We start from the raw sequence: 10,642 nt of genomic DNA on the forward strand, positions 1-10,642 counted from the left end.
ATTTTGCAATGTAAAAAGTTCATGCAACATTTCCATGATTAAGGACATCATTCTTCAATTTGTTTAAAATATATTTTGCCATAAGTTATGTGGAAGGGCTCCAACTTAAACTTTTCTGCCTTAATGTGTTTTTAAAGACACTTACATGGGCCTCTTCGTAGAATGCCTTCTGCCCTTCTGCACATTGGTCGATCCATTAAACTTCATTGTAAGCACACCATGCCTTTATCTCAAGGCTCTGGTTCACATTCCTGAGAAGTAGTCTTAACATTGCAGGCTTTTATACTTGGACACAAACAAATTCATAAGCTATTCCCACAGTAGGCTTCACTATGATGGAATGACGGGAATGGGACATTGTGATCAATCTGGAATGCTGGTTGGGGTAGAGAGAGAAGGTTGGTGTAGAGAGCCAAATGTACAGGAAGAGAACATTAGAAAACCCAAGGATTACTTTGCTTATTTCACAATAGTTCTGGCACTGGCTTAATTAGGATATCTTCTAAGGTATGTGCAACTTTATTTTGGATTTTTCTATGCAACACGGAGATATCAATTCTGAGCCTCTTTGCCCTTGAGATCTAGGGGGGATTGGGCAGTGAGAACCCTAACATTTTTGAGAATTCCTGGAAGTCTTTAGTTCTCCTGTTTTCTCAGCCTCTTCCACTCCAACTTATTCACCATTTTCTGTGGGATGCCTCGTATGAACCCCAGTGGAAACACAGATCCTTCTCCACTGTCATTACCCACAATCACAACAGAAATCCCTAAGCCAAATCTTTGTGCATCTAATGGAGTTTACTGAAGACATTTTGGGGTAAAACTTTCTGTCATGATGGCATCACCATCCTTCTCTTCACCCTAACCCTCTATCTCTGCTTCTCATCCCCCCCACCGGATTGGCTTGCAATTTTTCGCCCTCTGTTAAGACAAGTAGCACACCCCCACCTGCTGAAGTTTCGTCTAGCAGAAAAAGGAGCGTGGGTCACCTTCAACACAAAATGTAACACAGGACACCATTAGTACAGAATTTTTCCAACAAAGACAGCTTTGTCCCCAAATGGAAACCTGGCACCACAGATCATAAAATGTTCTCCACTTGTTGCACGTATGTTACGTTTTTACAGGCCCACTACTACTTTCTCCCATCATGCTCCACCTACCACCGCAGACAAGCATCTGTGGGCACATACTTCTCTCTATGCTTCTCCTCATCCACTAAAAAGCAACTTATCAACCAATATGAAAACCAAGTGAATCAAAGTGATTGATAGGCTTTGGGGAAATGGCTGAGTTTTTTCTGGTTTCTTGCAGTGCAGTAGATTGGACAGATGAGGTCTACGCCTGATCCAGAAATTAGAACTTCTCACCTAGTGGAGCAGACACTTAGTGGGCTAAGTGGTCACTTGATGATCTGAGGTCTCAGGAGAAAGTCCGGACTGGTAGACAAAAGGCAACAGATAGAAAGGGATGGTCTAATACTTCCTCTGACACTGGGGGGATCTACATAGACTCGGACACACAAAGTCCAGACAGGTGGACAGGGGCCAATGACAGCGAACCCAGCAGCTAATCACACATGAGTGGATTCACCTGGTGCCTTCCATTGTGGGTAATTGTATATCTACACTGCCAGTGGGGGGCGGGGGGCACCAATGAACTCTGACACCAGGGAGCAGAGCCCTGCTATATTCTATATTCTAATAGGCAGAACTGTTGGCTTGGAAAACAGGATGAAGGAGTCTGAAAAAGTGAATCGGGTGTGTAGTAGTCTCCTAAAACTGAAAATGGAAAAGAAAAACCCAATGGGAAGCTAAACTTCATCATGAATCTCTGGAGGAGGGGTCAGCAGACTATGGCCCATGGACCAATCCAAGCCACTGCCTATCTTTGTAAATAAAGTTATATTGAAACGCAGCCACACCCAATCACTTACTTGCATATTGTCTACGTCTGCTTCTTTGTTCTGACAACAGTAGTTGAAACAGAGATCACAAGGCCTGTGAAGCCTACAATATGCACTATCTGGCTCTTCACAGAAGAAAGTTTGCCTACGCCTGCTTTTGAATATGAGCTCCCAAGAGCAGCAAGATTTTAATTTTTTTTTTTAACGTGTATTTATTTTTGAGAGACAGAGAGAGACAGAGCACGAGCACGAGCAGGGGAGGGGCAGAAAGGGAGGGAGACAAAGATTCTGGAGCAGGCTCCAGGCTCTGAGCTGTCAGCACAGAGCCTGGCATGGGGCTTAAACCCACGAACCACAAGATCACGACCTGAGCCGAAGTCGGACGCTTAACGAACTGAGCCACCCAGGCGCCCCCTGAAAGCAGCAAGTTTTGTTCATCTTGTCTACATCTCTGTTTCCAGCATCTACAAAAGTGCCTGGCACATATTAGGTACTCAGTCAGTATTTGCTAAATGCACAAATAGGCAAATAAACACACGAAGTCCTGAATGTCAGCAATCTCCTACTTTCCAAGCTCCTTTCTCCAGACGGCGGGACTAGTCATGGAGACTACAATCAGGTCCCTCCCAATGGTGGAGAGATCAAGGTCTGTGGAGAACATACCAGAACCTAAAGACCATCCCGTAGGCAAAGGGAGGTTTTCAGACGTCCGTAACTGCTTTACCAGCAGAAACTTCCCCTGTGTGTCTATTTCTAGAAATTCAGCCTAATTTTAAATCTGCAGAAGTAGCTAAACACCCTGATAGTCACTAATGAATTCTAATGGTTAATTATGCTTAGTCTCTTAATGGTTTTCTCCCTCCATCAGGGCCCTCTGTGCTGGCTCTGCTCAGAGGGCACAAAATGATACCTACTGATTGCGTTTCTTAAAAAAAAAAAAAAAAAGCTTTGAGTTCACCGCACCGTGGAGGTTTCTTTTCTTTTTCTTATTGATCTTCTTCGTTTTTGCTGATAACTAAGAGCTGATAGGAAGAAAAATAAAAGAATGGCAGCCAGCTAGTCAGGTTCAACTTTCAGCTTTTAAGTGACTGCAGCTGACATTTTTTAGACCTTGGGCTTGGGTGAAGGTTGGCGTTAAGTGACTACCCCTCTTCCTCAACCACCAAAGTTTCCAAAGAAGTGAAATAAAGTCCTCATGTTTAGAAGCAGAACGTGACGAGGATATGAAATCCTGCTTAAGGAACCAAACTGCTAAACAAGAGGTACCCCACTTTCTTTTTTAAAAAAAAAATATTTATTTATTTATTTATTTTTGAGAGAGAGACAGAGAGCGAGCAGGGGGCAGGCAGAGGGAGAGAGGGAGACACAGAATCCGAAGCAGGCTCCAGGCTCTGAGCTGTCAACACAGAGCCCGACATGGGGCTTGAACCCATGAACCATGAGATCATGACCTGAGCTGAAGTCGGATGCTTAACCAACTGAGCCAACTAGGCACCCCAAGACGTACCCCACTTTCTTAAGCCTCTTGCATAGCATGTATCAAAGGACCCTATAATCCTTTTATTGGTAATTTCCTTCAAGTTCTTCTTTCTTAAGGACCAAGGGAGATTATGCTAGGGTTGACAAGTCTTTAAGCCCTGTAGGCATGATCAGCCCTTGCCTGAGTCCGTTCGGGCTGTTACAACAAAACCACAGATGGAGTAGCTTAAACAATAGCAATTTATTTTTCACAGCTCTCGAGGCTGGGAATTTCAAGATCAAGGTGCCAGCAGATTCAGTGACTGGTGAGGACTCACTTCCTGGTTTGCAGATGGCCATTTTCTTGCTGCGTCCTCATGTGGCAAAGAAAGAGATCATTTCTCTCGTGTCTCCCATAAAGGCACTGATCCCATTCATGAAAGATCTTCCCTCAGGTCTAATGACCTCCCAAAGACCCCACCTCCAGATGCAATCAGACTTCAACATATGAATTTTGAACGTTCGGTCCATAGCACCATTAAAGCACTAACATTAGTAAATGAAATCTCCGCTTTCCCAGCTTTTCTGTCACTGTGATTGCTTTACATCCTCTGAGGTTTTCAGTGAGGAGGTAGGATGTTGGTTCCAATTATCACATACCCACTCTCCTTACTTCTGCACTCAATGTGCACTGTTTATAGTGAAAACTTAGTCGCCAGAACCCAATTGTAAAACTGGGGGGAAAGAAAAAAAGGAAGATCATAGGAGTGGGCAAGAGGTGTGCAACCAGAGCCTCTACAGCTGTGAATCTGCACATCCATTTGACAATTAGGTTTCAGCAAGTTCAGATCTGGAGCCATGTGAACTTGGAGCGACTTCGGTCACTGGCTTTCCCCGAGGCATGCTGGAAAGCATCCAAAGAGTTAGCAGAGAAAGTGTTAACATAATTAAAACAAGACCAGATAACATCCTGGAGGAGTTTCTGTATCTGCCCCCTCCCTCAGTTTGCCTCCCTGTGATGATATATATTCAGACCATGACTTGTAGGTATTCAGTAACTGTCCACCTAAGCCCCTTTGTACACATGTTACACATGTGTGATGAATAACCTCACCGTAGGGCTATCATTGCCCTGCTGAAAAGTAGAGTTTGAAGAGTAAAGCACCCTTTTGTGGTTAAGGTGTGTTTGAGATATGTGTTGGTATATGCCAAATGAATTTTAGCTTTTAAGACATATAAGAATGCCCCCCTCCCCACTGCAAAAAAAAAAAAAAAATACAAAAAAAAAAAAAAAACCCAAAAAACAAAACCCAAAAAACTCACAAATGATACACACCATTTAGTCAGCCTCAAACCCTGGACCCTGGAGTAGCAATGGTGGCTCAGAGAGATGGCCTCCCTTGACTTTGGGACTGTCCCAGAGACAAGAGGGGTTTGGAAGTTGCTGAGGGCCTTGATAGGTATAGGAAGGAGGAGGAGGTGCACAAGGACCGGATGTTTGAGGCCACAGAGGCACCCCGTTACTTCTGAAGATGCTGGAGTGCTGAACTGGGATCCAGGACATGTGGGGGGTGGGGTCAGTGAGCACCAGACACAGTCCCCCGTCTGGATGCTACAAACTTCTAGCAGAAGCTTCTGTGCTAAATAAGGAGTCTGGACAGGCAGATGTCACCCTGGGAGAAAAGAGAGAGGGGGAGGATTCTGAACTGACTGGGGATTCACCTGAAGGGGACTCGGTAGACCTAAAAGTTACCGCATCTAATCCAGAAGTGAATGTCAAGGTTATGTTTCCTTTTTTGCCATTAGCAGAAATAGGGATTTGGAGCTACTTATAGTTTTATCGCAGACAAATAGAGCGCGTTCTGTTTTTGCACTCTGAGTTATTCAGTTCCTGGCCGACAGCAGTAACATCCAGCCAGAGAATGGTTAGGAGCAAGGGCTCTGGGTGAGGCCTGGGCTTCATTTTATGAGCACCTCCACCCTACCCTTTACTAACCAGAAGCGCTGGAGTAAGTCATGCACCCATTCTGTGCTTTGGTTTCTTGGTTAGGAAAACCTGGGTAAAAAAAGCACCTCCCTCGTCACTGTGACAGTTCAGTGAGCTCCTCCGTGGACAGCACATGGAAGGCTGCTGCCTCACCTAACTCGGGCTGCACATTTACGTGGCGCTCTGCGTGAGCCCGCCTGTGCTGGCGGTCCTGATGCAGTGGCTGGTGGATAGCCTTGATAATGACAGCCATTATTATTCTGAATATTACTACTGGATTCATATTTCATCACCTTTTCTGGACAGTTCTCCCTGCCAATCTCCTTCCTTCCCTCTCACCCTGGGTGAAGGACTTAGAAGCACCTGTGGGATCCCCTACAGTCCTGCCCTTTGCTTACCTGTCTTACCACCTAAACTGAGCCCCTTGTAGGGGATCGTGGCTCTTGTTTGTTTCTCTGTCCTCAGGCCAGATGCAATTTAGGAACCTTATACAAGTGGCTGAGTGAACACAGCTCTTGCATGAGGCGTGGGCAGATGAGACCAGGGCTTCTGATAGTAGATCTAGTGACCTTCTTACCATGCTTTTGGGGGCTTCCAAAATGATAGAGAAATAGGTGACAGAGATGCAGCAGCCAGCTGGGAGAAGGGCCAAGATAGGTAGTAGGTTCATTTCCTGTTGCTGCTATAACAAATTACCACAAACTTGGTGTCTTAAAACCAAGGAAATTTACTTCCTCACAGTTCTAGAAGCCACAGTCCAAAATTAGTAGCATTGGGTTGAAATCAAGGTGTGGGCAGACCATGCTCCTTCTGGAGAGAAGGAGGGAATCCATCCTTTGTCTCTTCTGGGTCTGGTGATGGAAAGGCTGGTGGTGGTAATCCTTGGCCCAAGCGCCCATCATCCCAATTTTCCGGGCCAACATCTTCAAATTTCTCCATCGTCACATGGCCTTCTCCTCCATGTGTGTCAAAGCCCCCTCTGCTTTTCTAAGGAAAGTTATGATTGTATTTGGGGCCCAAGAGATAATCCAGGATAATCTCCTCATCTCAAAGCCTTTAATTTAATCATACCTGCAAAGACCCTTCTCCCCCAAAAAGATAATGGTTACTGGTATCAGGGATTAGGACCTGGCTACCTTTGGCGTTTATTATTCAGCCTACTACAGGCAGTAATAGGCATTTTCCATAGAATCACCTGCACGTATTTTTCCTGGTTTTTTGTGTGGGGGGAAAGCAGTGACAGCCCAATTTCCCAGGACATTGACTGGCCTCATGACATCCTGGGGTCCTTGGGTAGAAAGCACGTGACAGTGACCTTCTTCCCCGAGAAGCAGTGCCGCTTAACTGGCGTCTGTTCAGTAATAAGCATTTCTTGAGTGTCTTGCATGGATACGCCATTCACAGGGATGCGTGCTGGAGATACGAAGAATGATAAGACAAAAGGAGGGTGCGTTTTGAGGAAGAGTGAAGGGGAAGCGGAAACGCAGAGGCACACGTGTAGTTACGATTCAACGAGTACTTCATTAAAATCCCGGGATTCTCTTAAAGAGCAGCCAAGTAGGAATTTAATTGAAACACGGAACCTGGTCCAATTGCAAATACCACCCGAGTGTTCCAGCTCTCCCGGGTGGGGCTGCCGAGTCCTTTTGACAAGGCCGTTAAGGTCGCCTTCAGTGACCCTCCGCAGAATATGTATGTAACAGATCTCATTTCTTCTAGACCCTGTCTTTTTGTTTGTTTTGGCTTTTGTGTGTGTGTGTGTGGCTAAACTACAGCTCAAAATAATATCTATAATATCTGCACAGGACTGTGGAGACGCATCAGTTTATGAATCCTCTGGAAGGCTGTCAGGATCGATGCTGAATTAGAAAAGACCGCTGACACCTTGGGGCACCTGAGTGGCTCAGTCGGTTAAGCGTCCAACTTCAGCTCAGGCCATGATCTCATGGTTCATGAGTTCAAGTCCTGCACTGGGCTCTGGGCTGACTGCTCAGCAGAGCTTGGAGCCTGCTTCAGACTCCCCCTCTCTCTGCCCCTCCCCCACTCTCACTCTGTCTCTCTTTCTCTCTCTCTCTCTGAAAAATAAATAAACATTAAAAAATTTTTTTTTGTTAATTTTTTTTTAACGTTTATTTTATTTTTGAGACAGAGAGAGACAGAGCATGAACAGGGGAGGGCCAAAGAGAGAGGGAGACACAGAATCTGAAATAGGCTCCAGGCTCCGAGCTGTCAGCACAGAGCCCGACGCGGGGCTGGAACTCACAGACCGCGAGATCATGACCTGAGCCGAAGTAGGCCGCTTAACCGACTGAGACACCCAGGCGCCCCTGAAAAATTTTTTTTTAGAAGAAAAGACCAGTCACTGATTTGAGGGTGAATATTTATATATTTTCAACATCTCATTTGTAACTTTCCCTGTAGTTTTCCCGAAATGTATTTTCAAAGTGAATTTAGAATGGGTTTCAAAAGTTATGAAAACCGTGCTAGCATAAGTTTTGCGGATTTAATGGAACTCCTTAAAATGATTATTACATGGAAATTTCAAACATGAAAGTGCACTCCCGAATGAGCCCCTGATAGTATACTAGAATACCATTATATATATAGTATATATAATAGAATACTAATTCACGGTGGAGACTTTAGTACTAGATGGGTGTGTTTGCGTGATAATCATAGAATTTTAGCTTCCAAAAATAATACTATGGGACAATCTCTTCTCTTATGTAAAGATCTCTATCTGTCCCTGCTTCTCCTTACTGAATTTCATGACTCAAGCGCTGAGCCAACAGAAGCTACCCTTCACTCTGTGATGCCCCTTCTCACCTCCTCAATAGCTTTCTCGGATAGATCCTTGTGTCTAAGTGGGAGGCCACAGCGGTGCCTTTCAATGTGAAAAATCTGCCTTCTGAGCCTTCGGTTTGCTAGGAAACAACCATCCATCGTGCAAGAATAGTTTCCGATTTGGAGTTTGATCCAACTGATTGCTCTTGGTGGAGGTGAATGTCAGACCTTGGGATGCTGCCGGCGGGGAGAGGGGCAGGTGGGTTATTTGCCCGGGCCTCCCAGGCGCAAAGGACAACCTGTCACGGAAGCAGAGTGATAAGACTGAAAGCAGATGTCCATCACACAGCTTCCAACTTGTATCCTGCTCGAAAAAATGATCCACGTCTCAGAAACACGGCAAAAGAATGGCTTGGCCCTGTTCAGTGTCACCTCCTTCATCTCTGGGGCGGGGGTGAGGGGGGGGGGGTAACATGGTTTGCACAGGTGATTTAGGTCCAGACATTTGCAGTTCTGTGAAACTGAGGTGTAATGAATTTCTTTTCTGACTTTCAAGCAAGATAGCCAAAGGTTACAGTTTCATTGCGGTGGGAATACATTCACCAGTTAGTGATGAGGGAGCATAAAGCAAGTTGACACCCCATAACTCTGCCGCCCCCCCCCCCACTCCCCCAGGTGGGATGTGTGTGACTTTCCTCAGGCACTCCTGGCTGCCCAAGAACAAAGGAAAGGGAAGAACAAATGGTTAACAGATAGAGATCACAGTCATCCAGGACAGGAGTCTCTATCAGTTTACAAATGTCTTAGTAAATGATAATAAAAAGGCAATCTTATCAATAGCCTAACCTCCGGAAACCCATAGACTCGGTTTCCTGGAGCCCCAACAGCACCCTCCCCTCCATAGTGATGTGGGGAACAAAGGCAAGAAAGAAATGGCAGGTAAAATTAAATTTCCTTATAACTGCAGCCCACTGACAAATACTTGAGGCAAATAAGGAATGTAAAGTTTCTCCAGGAACCCCTTCCTGTCTCAATGTTAATGCCTTACCAGAGGGAAAACAACCTTAGCTTGACAATAGCTACACCTCAGGTATCTTAGGAGTCTTCTTTAGCATATGAAAGTCCTTCTGAAGACCTCACTTTGCCTTTACCTCCATCAACTCCAAGGTATATAATCAGTCACTTTTCACAAACCCCAGCACAGCTCTTTCTGACCCTGGGTCCTGTCCCTGTGCTTCAATAAAACCACCTTTTTGCACCAAAGATGTCCTTTTTCTTTCTTGGCTGTCAGTTCCAGACCCCTACCACTCCAAAACCCCATCAGTTAGTATTTAATTTAGTAATCTTATTTTAACATTCCTGTATCTCCCATTGACCACAAAAATCCCACGTTTTCATATTTTCCTTACGAACTGGTAATGTCATCCTTCTCTTTTCCCATTAATAAGTCAAACAAAACTCTGGCATGTGTTCACTATATATTGTGCAAAAGTGTTTTTAAGGGTTTTTTTTAAATTAGATTTTTATACTTGTTACCAGACCACCCACACTACCTATACAGAACTATGACACAGTACTGCTTATAAGTCTCTGGATACCCTTCTCAATGGCTCATTCATATGGCATTATGTGTTTGTTAAGGGCATTAGATTCTTCAGTGTAAACATTTAAAACATACTACAACTTTTGTATTTCTGATTTGGCATTGTCTTACTCTCAGTACAGCAAGTGTCTCAAAAAATAAGTGTCTCTTGACTTCTGAGAAGCCTTGGTTGATCACCACCTTCTGAAATGTGCCAAAAGATGTGAGAAAGTCTCTCCTTGTTACCAAATTGTCGATAGAATTTTAAAGACCTATTGAGAATTGAGAAACATTAACACATATCACCTCCGACCCTTTTCTTTCTTGAAATAAGAACTTAAGGATGTCCCAAGGGGACAGAAACCTTTCCCTTTGATTTTGTTTTTTATGTCTCCCTCACAGTCTGGGTACCATTAACACCTGACATCAAAGTCACAAGCTAAAAGCATGACCTTCCTCAAAGGAATTCTAGAGAAAATTACTTTTCAAAAATGGCCAGTTAGGATCATGGAATTTTGGGAACCCGGAGGTAGAGACCAGAGATTAAGGACCACCTTCGAGGGCTGCCCTTGACAATACTGAACTGTGTGCTGTTAGCAGCAGCCCCTAGATCCATGCAGTGCCTCACGATCTATATGGCAGCTCTGGATGGGGTCCCGCAAGAATCGCAAACTAAGCATGTCCAAAGCTGAACTCATGATGCCCACTTTCTTATCTTCCCCATCTCAGTCAATAGTACTTATTTTTTCTCATGACTGACCTTGGAATCAATCTTAAAATGCCATTCTCTTCTCTTCTCTTCTCTTCTCTTCTCTTCTCTTCTCTTCTCTGTCTCCCCTCCCCTTCCCTCCCCTCCCCTCCCCTCCCCTTCCGTTCTCTTCTCTTCTCTTCTCTTCTCTCTCTTCTCTTCTCTTCCCTTCTCTGT

This window comes from Herpailurus yagouaroundi, unplaced genomic scaffold, assembly GCF_014898765.1.
Source record: "Herpailurus yagouaroundi ecotype Mexico unplaced genomic scaffold, PumYag 201, whole genome shotgun sequence".
In the NCBI taxonomy this organism is placed as follows: Eukaryota; Metazoa; Chordata; class Mammalia; order Carnivora; family Felidae; genus Herpailurus; species Herpailurus yagouaroundi.